Source organism: Lepidochelys olivacea (assembly GCF_965140295.1).
Source record: "Lepidochelys olivacea isolate rLepOli2 genome assembly, chromosome: 13".
In the NCBI taxonomy this organism is placed as follows: domain Eukaryota; kingdom Metazoa; phylum Chordata; order Testudines; family Cheloniidae; genus Lepidochelys; species Lepidochelys olivacea.
This window is the reverse complement of record NC_140423.1, coordinates 38,895,565-38,913,732: the sequence shown is the minus strand read 5'-3', so window position 1 is coordinate 38,913,732 and position 18,168 is coordinate 38,895,565. Positions and strand designations below refer to the sequence as shown.

The 18,168-nt window shown below is 52.9% G+C and overlaps 2 gene segments (V, D, J or C); one reads left to right on the top strand and one right to left on the bottom strand.

Annotated features, from left to right (window-relative positions):
* Positions 1–1,588: 1,588 nt before the first annotated feature.
* Positions 1,589–6,992, bottom strand: LOC311529937 (Ig mu chain C region-like). The segment is given in 5 exons: positions 6,920–6,992; positions 5,031–5,348; positions 3,542–3,877; positions 2,330–2,659; positions 1,589–1,983 (listed from the first exon to the last, which is right to left on the bottom strand).
* Positions 6,993–7,118: 126 nt separating this feature from the next.
* Positions 7,119–18,112, top strand: LOC311529936 (immunoglobulin heavy constant gamma 2-like). The segment is given in 7 exons: positions 7,119–7,167; positions 11,190–11,486; positions 11,957–12,274; positions 12,462–12,788; positions 13,122–13,454; positions 17,663–17,796; positions 18,029–18,112.
* The last annotated feature ends 56 nt before the right edge of the window (positions 18,113–18,168 follow it).

Sequence of the window (18,168 nt, the reverse complement as noted above, 5' to 3'; positions counted from 1 at the left end):
CCCCTAGCTGTCTCCTTAGATGAACAGTGCCAGCCTTTTTAATCTCTCCTCATGGAAGCTGCTCCGTAGCCCTGTTGCTCTTCTCTGTACCTTTTCCATTTCTATTATATCTCTTTTGCGATGGGGCGACCAGAACTGCACGCAGTATTCAAGCTGTGGGCATACCATGGATTTATACAGAGGCAATATGGTACTTACTGTCTTATTATCTGTCCCTTTCCTAATGGAGCCTAACATTCTGTTACCGCTTCTGACCATTCCTGCACATTGACCCCAGAACTGGATGCTGTATTCCAGTGTCGGTCTCCCCAGTGCCGTACTCAGAAGTGAAATCACTTCCCCTGATCACCACTCACCTGTTCACACATCCAGGGACAATGGGGACAGAGCTGGTGGGAATGAAGGCTCCTAACTCAGTCTCACCCTGCCGCCTAGCTCCCTGCAGACATAACACCAGGTTCCTGGAGGCTCTGCCTCCACCTTATGTGGTCAGGTGAGGACGCATCTGCTAGGGGTTCTGACACCAGAGTGGCTAGGGCTACATTGCTGGACAGGTGCAATGGTTAAGACACAAGTCTTGGAGATGGGGGGTCAGGGCTCTATTCCCACCTCTCCCACTGACCTGCAGTGTGACCAGAGACAAGCCACTTGGGCTGGGGTCTTTAAAGGACTCTTAGGCAATTAGTTGCCACTGAAATAAACTCATAATTCCAGGGGGAGATTGGTGTCTCACCCCTTCGAGCATCCCAGATATAATCCTTTTGTGCCAAAATACCCCCTCCCAGCCTCTCTGTGATGAGACTGTGAGCACCTTGCATTAAGGATGTTTGCTCTGTGTGTTCATGCAGCACCCATCACAATGGGGCCCTAACCTTGGTCAGGACACCTAGGAGCTGCAATATCATGAACAATAGCAAGTCACTGCCGAGGGATGGGCAGCCAGACTCATGACACTGCATGAGGATGGAGGGATGCATAGGGGATATTGCATAATTTCGGACGGATGGATGGATGTTGTAGACGCAAAGATAGACAGATGACACTGCTGATGTTGGACGGATGGACAGGGATTGCAAAAGGGAGAACAGACAAAATCAAATATTGCCAAGGGAAAGATAGATAAACAGACATAGTGCAGAGAGAGAGACTGCAGGTGGGCAGGAAAATGGACAGCTAGTAAAGAGGGAAAAACAGACAAAGGTATGGCAGAGGATAGGATGGATGGATAGATCCTGCAGAAGGAAGCTTTGATGAATAGATCTAGATAATGCATAAAATAATGCATAAGGAGACTGGATGGATAGTAAGAGATACTTCAGAAAGAAGGGTGGTGAATGGATAGAGATGATGTAGGAGGGAGGCTGGGCTGGTGGATAAGACATCCAGATGGCCCCTGCTAGAAGAAGACATCCCATTGAACACAAACTCTGGCATGCTGCATTTTTATTTGGGCATATTCCACACACAGCCCATGCTCTGTACACCAGAGCTCCCACAGCTTTACACACAAGCTAAGACGAATCCCAGACCCCACGAGGTTCCCTGGCCATCTCAGATACGCCGTGAGGAGCCCACGAGGCTCTGCTCCTCAGTAGCAGGTGACGTCGGTATCGGACAAGATCACAGAGACATTGACGGCGGTGGGTTTACCGGAGGCTTTGTCCACGCTCCGGTGGATGAAGGTCATGGGCAGACCCTCATGCCCCACCACGCAGGCGTACGTGTCCCCCCGTCCCCATTCAGATGCCAAGACATTGAGCTTGCTGTAGATGAAGTAGCGCTCCTCCTTCCCGGCCTCCCGGACGGGGCCGATGTTGGTGTAGGCTTCCTGGGGCACGGGCCGGTCCTGCTGGGTCCATGTCACCAAGACGGCTCTGGGCCGGAAGCCGGAGGCCAGGCAGGTGATGGTGGCCGATTCCCGGAGAGCCAGCTCCTCAGCGTGAGGAGGGAAGATGTAGACAGAAGGGTTACGGGGAGAGACCGCTGCAACAAGGAAACACCAAAGGGTTAATTGTGGGGGATGAGAACCAGGAGTCCTGGCTGCCATCCCCCACACAACCCCCCCTGCTATAACCCACTGGACCCCACCCCTCACTCTACTCCCAGAGCTGGAAAAAGAAACCAGGAGTCCGGACGCTCCGTCCCCTTCTGTCTCATAAATTTGCACATTTCATCCCACCCACAAATGTGTAATGCCTAGTCTCACTGACCTGATGCCAGATCAGAGCTAGCACCCCCTGGAGACGAAAGGACCTGGGTCCCATTCCCCACACCCTGAGCCAGCCAGCTTGGAGCTAGCAGCCCCTACGGGGGAAAGGAGGGTTCTTACCATGAATCTTGTGGATGCTCTTGACAATGGCCGATGGGATGTCTGGGTGCTTCACTGTGCAGGTGAACTCCTCCCCCGCCTGCCACTCCTCCACGCACACCCGCAGGATGCTGGTTGCACTGTAGGTGCCATTTTCCTGCAGCACCGGCTCCCTGGAGACCATGGCCAATGGGCCCCCGCTACCCCGGTTCCAGGAGACCTCCAGGCTTCCGGGGGTCTCCATGCTACTCACCAAACAACTGATGGTGGCGTTCTGCCCTATGTAGAGATCCTCCAGGGAAGGGGGAAGGAGAAAGACCTCCAGAGGATGTTGATTACAGTTTCTGCCACCTGGTTGGGGGCAGGAGGCAGCGTTGAGGCCTGAGATGAGTGAATACTCAAGAGGCACCAGCTGATAACTAAGTGCCTCTGTCTCAGGGGTGCAAAGCCCAGGGGCTGTTTTGGGAAGGGGCCGAGGGTCATTGGGGTGGGAAATAGGGCACTGGGTTCCCTGAGGGAAGGGGAAGGACCCTCATCTCATGTGGTGTCGGGAACGGCGGCTGAGGTTTTCCAACACACCCAGGGATTGCGATTCCTGGGTCCAATTATTATTATTTGGGTCTCTGGGTCCCATGAGCAGATCTGAAGGTCTATGGCTCCGATGGGAGAAAGCCCCATTGTGGAAAACATGGCAGGGGACAGACCTGCCATGTTTGCTCAACTCAGGGTCCTTCCAGCCTGAAATTCATGAGCTCAATGAAGATGACAGAGATGGCAGCTGGGACACAGAGAGGAGAAATGACCTGCCCATGGTAATTCCTGACTCCTTTCCCCCATGCTGTAATCACTAGACACTACTCCCCTCCCAGAGCTGGGGATAGAACCCAGGAGTCCTGGCTCTCAGCCCCCTGCTGGAAGTACTAGATCCCACATCCAGAGCTCAGGATACAACTTGCATCCCCGAAACTCCTCCCCACTACACAGGCAGAAGGTGCTGATTATATTTTACCGCAGTGATATTCTGGCTGCTGGTCTCCCAAGGTCCCTCAGGGGTTGAGACCACAACTCTCACTGCAAGCCGATGTGGGAGTTGAGAGCGTGAATCCCTTTGGAAACCCCAGCATTGAAGCCTGAACTGGTGCTAGCTCCCTCACTCGCCCCTGGGGGTAATGGGGGCCTTGACCATATTGGGATGAACAACCCTCTCATCGCCCTTTGGAAGCTTCAACTCACAATTCCCTGCCTTCACCTTGACCTTCAAGGTTTCATTCAGCGTCATGTGCCACACCAGGCAGAAATACTGGGGCCCCACTTCTCCTTCCCCCTTGGGCCTGGGGACTCTCAAGATGCTCTGAGCGGAGTAGGCCTGGCCAGATCTGACGATGGGGCCACTGCTGTACTGGGAGGCAGGAACTATGGAGCCGTTGTGCTCCCAGCGGAAACTGATGTCTGCTGGGAACAATCCAGTGACGTCGCAGAGGAACGTGTGGGAATCTCTCTTCCCTGGAGTTTCCTCTGGGTCCGGGCAGGAGACACTGGCTGAGACCGTAGGCTCATGGGCAGGGTAGGCTGGAAGGGACAGAGATGTGATATGAAGCTAATTTCTCTCCCGGAGATGGACTATGTCTCCACTGAGTCCCTCAGTCGAACATGTGAGGGGTGACCAACCTTGGCCATATTTATTATGGTATTTGCTGTTTTTCCTTAAATCCACAGCTCATGCGATGGCCAGGGAATCTCAGCTTTCATTTAATCAAAAAAGGAAGGGTCTGTCCCCACTGACTGCAAAGAAAAGTTTGAAAACATGATCCCCACACACTCCCTTTAGCTTCCCGGCTCACCAACCAGAAAGCAAATGAAAGCAACCCAACATTTATAAAAATCTCTAGATTTCTTTGCACCCATTTCACAACTTTGTGGTTTGAAAAATTGAAAAGGGCTCAAAGAAGAGCCTCAATGATGATTCAACAGATGTAAATGAGAGATTTAAGGAGTTATATTAGTTCAGTTCAGGGCAAACTGAAGAAGTGACTTGATTAGTGTATGAATACCTTCCCAGAGAGAAACTGTCGGGTACTAAAAAGTTCTTTAATCTAGCAGAAAAGGCAGAACAGGAACCAATGGCCGGAAAGTGAAACCAGTCACATTCAAATTCATTGTAAGGCAACAATATTGGAAGAAAACCATCAGAACAAACTATCAAGGGAAGTGGTGAATTCTCCATCCCTTGAGGGGTTCCAATCAAAACGGGATGTGTCTCTAGATGAAGCTTTAGTCAAAGACATGTTACTGGACTTGATAAAGGGGTAAATAGGTGAAATACTCTGGCCAGGGAAACATGAGGTCTGACTAGATGACCGAATGATCCCTTCTGGCCTCAGACTCAATGAATCTAACTTTTATGGATCCTCCTCTATTTCCTCACCACCCTAATGGATTCTAGTGAATTGCAAGGGCTTCATTTTCCATGGCCAAAGCTGGTCTGAAAACCTTCACCATTACTATTATTGTGGTGGGGTCTACTGGCTCAAACCGAGACTGCAACCCCCTCCCGCTAGGTGATGTACGGACGTGAAAGAGAGCTCCGTTCCAGAAACAGACACTGGCTGAAAGAAACCAAGGAGCTTTATCCCCACTTTGCAGGCTCAGGCACAGAGCAAGAGTAAAGTGATTTTGGCTGAGTTTGCAAAGGGAGTCAGGACTTAAACACAGACATACTCACTCGTGTCCATGAGTGGCATATCCTGGGTGACTTCTCCAAAACAAGGAAGTTTCACTTTGCAAGTGAAGTTGGTCCTGCTCTTCCATTGCTCCAAGGTTATTTTGTGGGTGCTGGTGATGCTCTGAGTCCCATTGGCTTGTTCCGGGGCTCCTGTCTCCACCTCAGAGCTGGCTTTCCCATCCACTTCCCAAGCCACCTGAACATCTACCAAGATATAGCCCAGCACCAAGCACGTCACACGGGCTGTCTCCCCAATCAGGTCATCGTAGGACGGCTCGGTGACATAGACGGATGGAGCCACTGAGTTACTGAGACAGGCTGAGGAAATACAAAGGACTCATCTCAATAGGGAAAGAAGAGCAGAAGACTCCATGAATTCCCTGGGCCATGAAGGATACTACAGTGATGGGTGTTACAGAAGATTAGAGAGATACTGTCATTCCCCTAATTTTGTGATCCCTCAATTTCATGGGATGTTAGAAGGAAGGAAGAGAGAAACTATTGAAAAAAAAGCCTCTTTCTAGCTATCTAACAATCCCTTTCTGCCTCTCCATCTACACTTTCCTGTGCAACATCTATGGCTCCATCTATTTATTAATAATTATTCACATATATACATCCCCTTTCTCACTCCATCCATCCATCATACCTATCTTTCTATCCAACCATCATATCCATCTTTCCTTCCAGTCATTCATCCTTCTAGCCACAGGATCTATCTCTCTATCCATCCAACCACCATATCTATCACTGCATCCATCCATCCCTCTCCCCACCCACTCCCAGTATCCATCTCACTATTGTATTTCTAAGTCACCCATCACCCTGGGATCTGGGCACAGTCCCACCTACCCTTAGGCAAGGCTGGTTTTTGAGTAATCCTTCATCCCACCCCGCCATGCATGGCCATAGCCCCTCACCCAAGCACTTGCTGGTGTTGTGCATGAAGTGCTCCGTTCCCCTCGCTGGGTGGGTCACTTTACAGGTGTAAGAGTAGCAGCCGTGTTAGTCTGTATTCGCAAAAAGAAAAGGAGGACTTGTGGCACCTTAGAGACTAACCAATTTATTAGAGCATAAGCTTTCGTGAGCTACAGCTCACTTCCTCAGATGCATATCGTGGAAACTGCAGCAGGCTTTATATATACACAGAGAATATGAAACAATACCTATTCCCACCCCACTGTCCTGCTGGTAATAGCTTATCTAAAGTGATTTCCAGCACAAATCCCTGTGCTCTGTCAGAGAGAAAGGCAAGTCAGGACGTTAAGAACTGAGAATCCTAAACCCAAAGAATGGTGGGACTCCAACCTCATAGGGGGCTCTACAGAGCCAGGAGCCCTGGCTGTCAGCCTGCTCCCCTCTCTATTCCACCAGACCCCACTCCTTCCCAGAGTCCTAGAGAGAACCCAGGAGCCCTGGCTCCCAACCCCCATACACACACAAACCCACTAGATCACTCACTCCTTGAAGAGCTTGTGATGCATACAGAGAGATGCGCTGAAAGGAAACATTTGAATAGCTATTATCTCACTACCCTTCCCTTTCCAGGATCAGTCTATCCCCAGACCTACGAGAGGAGTGGGGTCTTGTGGCTTAGAATGGGGGGGCTGGGAGCCAGAACTCCTGGGTTCTATCCCCAGCTCCAGGACAGCAGTAAAGTCGGTTTTTTCACACACACGCCCCCCCATGGCAGGTTCTCTAAAAGACACCCCCCCACACACACACCAGAGACTTCAATCTTTTCTGCGCTCTGCAGGCTTCATGACTGAATCTCTGGTGAAAACCAACAAACAACCAATATGGGCCAAAAAGGGGAAGTTGAGACAAGTGAAAGTTGTTTTTTCACGCCAGCACTCGCCCCATCCAATCCAATTTTCACACCTTCTCACCAGCTTCAACACTAAAAGCTCCTGAGTGGGCGTCACTGATAGATAACAACCTATAATTATCTTTGATGACCATTGTGGGGGAAGAAGAGGGGATGTCCGACAGGCAAAGAAACCTCAGATGAACAATCCAAATGACACAGACCACAGTGGGACACATGGACAGAACCCCCCGGTCTCCAGGGCCGGGCTGCAACCCACCATGGCTGATAATTTGGTGAGTAAATTAGAGGAAAGCGGCTGCTATTGGGGTGAGTACAGGGGGTGTTTTAACCCTATCAGAGTGAGCACCTTTAGGGAAGAAAACTTTGAAGAGAGGGGAGCAGGACTCCTGGGTTCTCTCCCCAACTCTGGGAGGGCAGTGGGGTCTGGTGGTTAGAACTGGAGTGGTTCTGGAAGCCAGGACTTCTGGGTTCTATCCCCAGCTCTGGGAGGGGAGCTGGGACAAGTGGGTAGCGCAGTGGGGGCTGGAAGCCAGGACTCCTGGGTTCTCGCCTCAGTTCTGGGAGGGGAGTAGATTAGAGTAGGGGGGCTGGGAGCCAGGACTCCTGGGTTCTCTCCTCAGTTCTGGGAGGGGAGTAGATTAGAGTAGGGGGCTGGGAGCCAGGACTCCTGGGTTCTCTCCTCAGCTCTGGGAGGGCTGTGGGGTCTAGTGACTTAGAGCGGGGGGACTGGGAGCCAGGAGTGTTGTGCTCTGTTCTCACCTATGAAGGGCAGTGGGGTACATCCCCCTGTGTGGACCCAAAACCAGGGCAGGGTGCAGAACATGGCTCCCCTGCAGAGCCTGGATATGCTGGGGAGGTCGGGATGGGTAACATAGGCAGCGCTGTGCCCCCAGCCCCCCACAGAGACAGGGGAACAGAGGTGCTTATCTCACACTCCACCTATAAGCTGGGATAACAGCTTTGAAAGGGGTCCAGAGCTGGGCTAGAAGGGGCTGCACATCAGGAGTGAGGGGCACCGGCAGGGCTGTGGGGGAGCCCAGGGCTGTGCTGGCAGGGGCTGTGGGTCGGGAGTGAGGGGCAGAGGCAAGGCCGGGGCGGGGCTGGGCTGGGGTAGCAGGGGCTACAGGTTGGGAGTTAGGGGCACCAGCAGAGCTGGGGGGAGCCAGGGCTGCGATAGCAGGCGGCTGTGTGTTGGGAGTGAGGGGCTCCGGCAGGCCTGGGGGGAGCCCAGGGCTGGGCTAGCAGGGGCTGCAGGTCAGGAGTGAGGGGCACTGGCAGAGTTGTGGGGGGCAGGGCTGGGCTAGCAGGAGGATGGGGGTCAGGACTCAGGGACATAAGCAGACATGGGGTGCTCAGGGTTGGGGGGCTGAAACTAGAGGTTTGGGGGAACAGCTGAATTGTTTCTAAGGGACTTTTGTTGTCTCCTCTCTTTAGCCCAGTCGCAAATATCTGAAACCAAAAACTTTCTAAACTGGGGCATAAATTTCCCTTTGCATGTCCCTTGTCAGAGGTAAAACCCTAAACTCACCGAGTGTGGGAACATGTCTCTCTGAGCCGTCCCAGCCTCCCTCCACCAGCTCTGTGCTCATGCTCCATGCTGAGGGCCGAGCGTGGGGAGTTCCCAGCACAGCTAGATGTCAGCTTGGCTGCCTGGGGCTGGACGTAACTGGCAGCCCCTGTTCGGGCAACAGCTCAGAGTTCAGGATCCTAATTTGGCCTTTGAGTTGAGCTGGCTCCGTTTTTGCAGCGCATTCAGCTGGTGACGCGTTGGGCTTCCTTTCCAGGGGGGATGAGCTCTGAGGTCTCGGGCTAAAGCCCACTGGAGATGCAGACCCCGGTAACTGCTCCCCAATGCACCTCAAGTTTGGGCTTCTAGAAAGTGAGGCCACTGAAATTCTTGGGAGATTTCTCCTGTAGAGTTTAGGAAAGTGTCCAGCAAAATCTTCATCCAAATTGGTTAGAATATGAGTGTTTCTTGAGTGGGAATCTGGCTAGAAAGGTCGTGAGCAAGGGGGCGTGAAAACCAGTCGACTACTGAGTTTGGGGGAGGGAAGGTTTTTTACTCTAACCCCAGAACTCTGACCCTAAACCAAACCTTAAACCCAACTACTTAGACACCCAACTCTGTCCTAACTCCCTAACCAGGACCCTAACCCCAATGGACAGATGCACCAACTCCTTAACCCCAACACCCTAATCCTTGCCCTTTCCCTATAGTCCTATCCTCAACCTGACCCCTGGCTCTCTAGCCCCTACTCCCTAACTCTGACACTCAACTCTGACCCTCTCGTCAAACCCAACCCCTAACCCTAACGTCCCAACCTTATCCCCGCAACCCTGACTTTAGATCGCTTAGGCTGCAATGGTCCTGGGATCAGTAGAGTCCTCATTCTTATTTCTCTTTAAAGCTCCCGGTGCAATGGGTCCCTGATCCTAGATTGGGTTTTCTAGACTGCTGTGATACAAGTACTAACGACCAATTATACCCCTAACCATAACCCCAGCTCTAACCCTAACCTCCCCACCTTGACCCTCTAAGCACCATAGTTTTTATGTCTCCAGTCTAGTATCAAGCATCCCAAAACAGGTTTCACAGTAATAGCCATGTTAGTCTGTATTCGCAAAAAGAAAAGGAGTACTTGTGGCACCTTAGAGACTAAGCAATTTATTTGAGCATGAGCTTTTGTGAGCTACAGCTCACTTCATCGGATGCATACTCCTGCTGGTAATAGCTTATCTAAAGTGATCATCAAGTTGGGCCATTTCCAGCACAAATCCAGGTTTTCTCACCCTCCACCCCCCGCCACACAAACTCACTCTCCTGCTGGTAATAGCCCATCCAAAGTGACCACTCTCTTTAAAATGTGTATGATAATCAAGGTGGGCCATTTCCAGCACAAATCCAGGTTTTCTCATCCCCCCACTGCCCTCCAAAAACCACACACACAAACTCACTCTCCTGCTGGTAATAGCTTATCCAAAGTGACCACTCTCCTCACAATGTGTATGAAAATCAAGGTGGGCCATTTCCAGCACAAATACAGGTTTTCTCACCCCCCCCCACCCTCTTTTCTAAAAAAAACACACACACAAAAACTCACTCTCCTGCTGGTAATAGCGAGAGTGAGTTTTTGTGTGTGTGTTTTTTTGAAAAAAGGGGGTGGGGGGGTGAGAAAACCTGTATTTGTGCTGGAAATAGCCCACCTTGATTATCATACACATTTTAAAGAGAGTGGTCACTTTGGATGGGCTATTACCAGCAGGAGAGTGAGTCTGTGTGGCGGGGGGCGGAGGGTGAGAAAACCTGGATTTGTGCTGGAAATGGCCCAACTTGATGATCACTTTAGATAAGCTATTACTAGCAGGAGAGTGGGGTGGGAGGAGGTATTGTTTCATGGTCTCTGTGTATATAATGTCTTCTGCAGTTTCCACAGTATGCATCCGATGAAGTGAGCTGTAGCTCACGAAAGCTCATGCTCAAATAAATTGGTTAGTCTCTAAGGTGCCACAAGTACTCCTTTTCTTTTCATCCCAAAACAAGAACTATCAGAACTTGCAAATTAGTCCCTTGGGTTAGGAACCAAGAGTTTCACTAACTCCCTCTGAGAAATGGCATCAGACCCGGTAGGAATCTGATGGTTGAATGACTACAAGATTGGCTAGAAATCCAATCATAACACAACAAATATTGAACTTGTGAGTGGAAAGGTATTTGACCCAAACCATTAAACCATCACCCTTAATTCTACCCCACCAACCTCTAGCCCTTAACCCCAGCACCTAACCCTAACTCTTAATCCTCCTCCCCTATGTATAATGATAACCCGAAGTCTAACCCAAAGGGCCCATATATCCTGGGTTGACTTGTACAGCCCCAGTCTTTCCTGCAATGTCCTGGGAACTCATTGGGGATATCTAACAATGTGCGTTTGAGCCATAGAAATGCTTACGAGCCAGTAGAGGCCAAAGAACCTAGGTTCTTTGGCCCCTAGGTTCCGCCTAGGAACCTAATGAGAATATAACATTTACCCAAACTAAAATCACTAGTACAACGGGGTCTGTGCAGCACAAGTTAAATTGGGGGCCCTGCTCCTGGTCACTCTGTGACTCCGCCGGGAAGACGGGGGCAGCCTCTCTCAGGCACCCACTTACACACATCAGTGTCACCACAAGCTGTCTGCTGTGCTGAATGGAGCAGGGTGGGGCTCCGTTAGGGGACACTCTCCCCCGGCATTGAGTGCTGGGCCCAGGGCCACGCTAGGGCCCCCGTGCTGCATGGAGCGGGGTAGGGGCTGCGTCTCATGGCCTCGCTCTCTCTCCCTTTGCAGTCAGCCCCACGGCCCCGTCTGTCTTCCCCCTGACCTCCTGCACCGGCAACGACACCCCCCAGGTCACCTTCGGCTGCCTGGCCAAAGGATACTTCCCCGAGCCGCTCACCATGACGTGGAGCCCAAGCGTCGCCCCCTCGGGCGTGAAGACCTATCCCTCCCTGCTGCAACCTTCCAGCGGCCTCTACGCGCTCAGCAGCCAGGTCACCGTCCCGTCCAGCAGCTGGAAGTCTAACACCTATAGCTGCAACGTACAACACCGGCCCACCAGCTCCAGCATCTCCAAGGAAATCCCAAGTAGGGACAGCGCGGCGCAGCCCGGGGGGGAAGGGCAGGGGTTGGGGCTCTCTCAGGTCCCTGATCTGGTGACTGGTGCAGGGAGAGAGGATGGGAGCCTGCCGGCGCTGTGAGCCAAGGGAGTCACCACTGTGGGAGGAGAGATGGAGAGAGAGAGACACCACAGAGAGATGGGAGTGAATAGGGACAGGTAGATAGTGTTGGGTATGGAAAGAGAGAGACCACGCACCAAAGGGTGGAGGGACGAAAAGAGAGACCATGCAAAGAGAAGCGATGGGTGCTGCAATGCAGGGAAAGGGGCAGAGGGCTCAGTAGGGAGCCCAGTGCTGCAGGGAGTCAGGGCTCAGTAAGGGGCGCCATGCTGTGGACAACAGGGTGCTGGGGCTTAGTAGGGGGCACTGTGCTGCAGGGAGTGAGGGCGGCCCAGGAGGGGTCTGTACAACAACTAACCCCTGCCACCCTTCTCCCAGAGCCCATCCCCATTGAACCCGAGGTGCACGTCCTCCACTCCTCCTGCAACAGCAAGCCAGGTGCCATCCAGCTGGTGTGCTTCATCTCCGGCTTCTACCCCAAGCCTTTGACGGTGGAATGGCTGGTGGACGGCAAGCCCGGGCAACTTTCTGGTGACACCGACTCTGCCAAGAAGGACGCTGATGGCCCCACCTTCAGGACGCGCAGTAATGCCAGTGTCTCCCAGGACGAGTGGCTGGAGGGCAAGACGTACACCTGCCAGGTGTACCACCCGGGCACTGGGAGCAAAAAGCAGGACCACGCCCACAAGTGCAGAGGTGACACTGAGCGGGGCCAGGCTGCCTAGGAAGGGGAGGGGGCACCAGGCTGGGCTCGAGGCAGGAGAGGAGTGGTGGGGGGAGACTGGGATGGGCTTTTTAGGGGACAGGGCATGAGAGGAGACTAGGATGGGCTTGGGCAGGGGAGACCCAGCGTAGTGGCTGACCCAGGCTCTCCCATCCCCAGAAGAAACAACATCTTCCAGCAACATCCAAGTCTTCCTGGTGCCCCCATCCCCCACCGCCCTGTACGTGACCCAGAGACCCATGCTCACCTGCCTGGTGGTCAACCTGCCGAGCGACTCCGGCCTCCGGGTGGTCTGGTCCCGGGAGAAGCCAGAGTCCATTAGCCCTGATATCCTGACCCTCAATGAGCACTTCAACGGCACCTTCACCGCCTCCAGGTCCATGCCCATCTTCACCCGCGACTGGGAGGATGGAGAGACCTTCACCTGCAAAGTGGAGCACTCAGATCTACCCTCGCCTCTCATCAAATCCATCTCCAAGAAGCCAGGTAAGAGGAGCTCAGGGTCCCTAAGGGGAAAGACTCCCCTATCCCCACCCCCAGCAGGGGGGGATGCTCCTTAAGAGGAAGCCCCAACCCCCAAAAACCTGGGATCCTGCCCCTGAGTCCCTTTCCATCCCCAAATCCACACCCTCAAATTGTGCTCCAGAGATACCAGCTCCCAGTCCCCAGCCCCTCCATCCTGAAGGAGAGAGGGGATGTTCCTACCATCCTACACACACACACACACACACACACACACACACACCATCCTTATCCCCATGTGCCCCAGGTGAGTAATGTGCTTGGCTCATCTGTGTCCTCCATCCCCATCCACCGAAGGAAAGCACTCCACCCCCGGTGTCTACCTCCTGCGCCCCCACAACGAGGAGCTAAGGAGCAAAGGAGACTCCGTCAGCCTCACCTGCCTGGTGCGGGGCTTCTTCCCTGAGGACATCTCGGTGCAGTGGATGAAGAACCATGAAGGTGAAAAGGAGCCTGACAACATCACCACTCCGCCCATGAAGGACAAAGATGGCGACTCGAACTTCTTCCTCTACAGCAAACTGAAAGTCAGCAAGGACAGCTGGAACAGCGGGGACACCTACACCTGCATGGTCATCCACGAAGCCCTGCAGATGAAGTTCACCCAACGCAGCATCAGCAAAGTCTCTGGTAAATGAAGACGTCTCCTCCCAGCCCCACTAGTAGCATTGTCCAGTAAAGTTTCCTGTAAATAATCTGTGTGCCCTCAGTGACGACAAGTGAATAAACGGAACTAGTCTGAGCTCACCCCCAGGTCTCCTTGTTGTGGTGTCACTGGGTGAAAACTGCAGGTCGCCCAAGGTGGACGAGGTCCCAAGTTGCAGGCTGGGAGAAACCGAGATGCTATAAGGCTGGGGGTGCTAATACCCAGATCCTGTATGGGTGGATACATTTATGCCATGGATGGATACATAGATACATGGGTAGATTCCATGAAAGGAAAGATGAGTAGATGCCATGGAAGGAAGGTAGGTAGATATGTGGGTCCATGCCATGTAAGGAAGGATGAATACATGCATGAGTACAGACACAGCATGGAAACAGTGATGGAGAGGGGGGTAGATGCACGGTTACACATATACACACGGACATACTGCAGAGGAACAGACACATTCAAGCCAATCTCAGTTGGAAGGCCAGGTGTTCAAAGAGATGATTAGACGGATACATACTTCAGGGGGCAGGAGATATCACCAAGAGATATCACAAGGAGGAGGAGAGAAATAGAAAGATCATTATTTGGATTAAATTAACTCCTATACCCCCAACTGAGACCAGGACCCTGTTGGGATGGGCACGGCACAGACAGTGGGAGATAGTCTTTCTTACAACCTAAATACAGAAAGAGGAGGAGGAGAAACAGAGGTACCAAGAGTGGAAGGGACCTGCCCAAAATCACCGAGCATGTCAATGACAGAGCTAGAAACAGAATCCAGGTGTCCTGAATGGCCCAGCCAGTGTGCCTGCAACTAGACTGCACTGCACTCAGGGAATGATGGTTGGATGGCTCAAAGAGGGTGGATGCCAATGGATAAACAGATTCCGAGGGATAGAAAAAGTGTATGGGGATCCGCAGATGGGTGGACGGATGGATAGAGGGGTGCGTGGGGGGGTATAGATGGATGGATGGTGAATGTCGGATGGGTACACTTTCTGAAGGATTGATGGATGGATAAATAGATGGACTGTCATAGATGGACAGGAGGAGATGGGGATGAATGGATGTATAAATGAATGTCAATGGATTGGTAGTTACATATGGCACTGGACTGGTACCGATGGGGATGGGCAGGTGGATGGATGAATGGGTTGTTACCCATAGTGAGTGAGTGATAGATGGAGATGAAAGGATGGGTAAATATGATAATGGCTGACTACATATATTTGGGAAAGGATGGATGGCAATGAATGGATTAGTGTCAATGGGTACCAATGGTGATGGAGGGATAGGGGTGGATGAATACTGAAAGGGATAGCTAGATAAGTGGATGGGGTTGCAGGGATGGATGGTGAGGGATGAGGATGGATGGACAGACAGACAGGACATTGGATGGATGGATGGTTAGGAACAAGAATGGATGGATGGGTACAGATCAGTGTGGGTGGATGGAAGATACAGATGAGGGTGGATGGATGGTGAGCGATGAGCAAGGATGGATGGATGGTACAGATCAGGAGGGATGGGTAGATGATGGTTATGGATGAAGAAGGATGGATGGATGGCTAAGCAATCCCTAGGATCCCACTGAGGCAAGGTCCTCTAGGCTAGAACCTGTGCATGCCCAGAGGGGCATTGTGTCAGGGTCAGCATTTACCCCACATCCCATCCCACCCCAGAGAGGAGCAGGGAGAGTTTCCAGACAGAATCAGTGGAGGAAGGGCAATTCAAATTCCCCGACCCCTAAACACACCTCCCCCGCTGGCTAGGAGGCTAAGGGGTCTCCCTCCACCCCCGACCCTCTGTGGCAGCTGGGGAGGGGGTGGTAGAACAACAGACAGCGAACACCCCGCACCAGGGATCAGCTCCTGGCACCCAGTGCTCGCAAAGCAGCACCAGCAGTAGGGCTGTTATCTGAAGCAGACACTAAGCAAGGGCTCAGCTAAAGTCTCACGAGCTCCGGTGACATAGGGGGCCCAGGCAGTGGGGTGGCACAGAGGAGGCAGACTCCTCTATGGCCCCACACACGAGCCCTGTCTCCTACCTAGCCCCAACAGGGCACCCACACACATACACGCACATGTGTGTGTGTGTGTCGGCCCCAGGGCTGGATGGGCGAGCGCAGGGCTCGAACACACCAGTGCCGAGGACAGAGCTCCACGCATGGTGCTAAAGGGTGCGTAGCCAGCAGCAGCAGTGTGAGGGCTGTTCTCCTGGGGCCGTGCAGTTGCTAGCAGGGAGGGGCACACAAAGTAGGAGACTGCAGTGGTTGCTGAGAGAGAGAGAGAGAAAGAGAGAGAGCTCAATCTGGTACAGATGGACACACATGTAACATGGCATGACCCAGAGACCCTCCCGCCTGGGCGGTGATGTTTGTACACACAGAGACACACAACACAGAGAGACACAAACATGCACCCAGAAGCAGCCACACAGCCTGCTCTCCCTCCACTCTCAGCCAGCTCTAAGATGCAGCCGTCTCTGGGACAGGTGTTACAGGAATCCCTCACCCCGTGCTGAGTTGCTTCCCCTCTGGGATGGAACATGGGGGCTGTTTATACACGGACCCCTCACCGAGCACTGAGACATGTCTGACGCTTGGGTGGGGTATGCGGGGGTCAGTTTATATGGGGATATCTCACCCGTCTCTAAGAAGCAGCTACCAACTCCAACCAAATCCTTGGATCCCCCTTTACGTAGGGAATGAGACCTGCGTCATCCAGAAGCCATGCACACCTGCAGGGAGCATGGCAGTGGGCTCAGTATGGAGGGTTCTCCCCCCACAGTCAGAGATGACCTCAATGCCCCCACTGCTGTGCTAGGGGGCGCCATCCTGCAGGGGGCACCATCTTTCCTCTGAGAGATCCTGAGCCTCCCCATCATAAATTACTCATGGCTCTGTTCCTCAAAGCGACACTGTTCCGCAGCCCCCATATCAGCTACAGCTTGGCATTTAGACAAGGGGTCCCTATCTAAACAGCCCCTGTGTCCCACACCAAAGGGGGCCACATCTCTGTGCCGGCCGAGAGAGCCCCCTATGAACAGCCACCAGATGCCACCATCCCAGTGCCACCCAAGGGAGCCCTAAATAAACAGCCCCGGAGGCGGCTGTGTTCCATCTGAAGCGACTCCTGACTGTTAGGTACATTGGGATCAGCGTCATAGAGGAACACACATGAAATCCATCCATCCTGGTCTTTAGGGGGCTCCCCCGTCGCTGCTGCATCCCAGCACCTCACACACACTCTAAGGGATCCTGAGCCACCTCGCTTGTGGGAATGGAGGGATGGAGAATGTGTGAAAATGGAGAGAGTGAGTGAAGATGTGTGGAATGGATGGTTGGATGAATGGACAGTTGTGTATAGGGATGGATGGGTGGAGGCGTGTGTGGTCATGGATGGGTGGGTGGAGGGGTGGGTGGGGATGGATGGATGGTTGTTTCTAGAGATGGATGGGTGGCGGGGTGTGTGGTCATGGATGGATGGTTGCATCTAGAGATGGACGGATGGTTGTATCTAGAGATGGATAGGTAGGGGGTGGATGGGGATGGATGGATGGTTGCATCTAGATATGGATGGGTGGAGGGGTGAGTGGTCATGAATGGATGGTTGCATCTAAAGATGGATGGATGGTTGTATCTGGAAATGGATGGGTAGAGGGGTGGGTGGGGATGGATGGATGGATGGATGGATGGATGGTTGTTTCTAGAGATGGATGGGTGGAGGGGTGTGTGGTCATGGATGGATGGTTGCATCCAGAGATGGACGGATGGTTGCATCTAGAGATGGATAGGTAGGCGGTGGGTGGGGATGGATGGATGGTTGTATCTAGAGATGGATGGAGGAGGGGTGTGTGGTCATGGATGGGTCGGGTGAGGGCTGTATGGGAGTGTATGGAGGGATGGATGGATGGTTGTATCTTAACACAGATAGGTGGGCAGGACATCGCTATGGATGGATGGATGGATGGATGGATGGATGGATGGATGGCGGGGTCGGTCTAGAGATGGATGGGTGGAGGGGTGTGTGGTTTAGGATGGCTGGATATGTCTAGAGAGGGAATGGTGGAGGGATGGAAGGATGAGAAGGGGATAGGCGGATTGATGTTGGATGCAGAGTCCGAGCTCTCTCTGTCACAGTGGCTGAGTCGGAGTTGATGTCTCTTTCTCTCCCCCAAACAGAGATGATCATGTCGGGTGAGTTTTGCAGCGATGACGGAGATGAAGAGCTTGATGGCCTCTGGTCCAGCCTCTCAGTCTTTATAACCCTCTTCCTCTTGAGCGTCTGCTACAGTGCCACCGTGACCCTGTTCAAGGTGAGAGAGAGAACATAGGAACGAAGGAATGAACGAGTTTAGCTCAGTAGAGGGCAGCTTGGAAGGGAAAGAAAGAACAGAAGAAGGAAAGAGAAAGAAGAATAGGTGAATAAGAGAGACAGAGTGAATGAGACACAGACATAAAAGCAGGAAGGGATGACACAGACAGACAGGCCGAGCAGCTCCCCCAGCCCTGACCCCTCTCACCCTTGCTCTCTCTGCCCCCCTGCAGGTGAAGTGGCTGTTCTCCACCGTGGTGCAGCTGAGGCGTGCGAGGGGCCCCGAGTACAAGAACGCTGTCCAGCGCGTGGTGTAGGGGCCGCTGCCCCCGTCCACCTGGAGACAAGGGGCCGGGACTCCCGGCTCTATTGG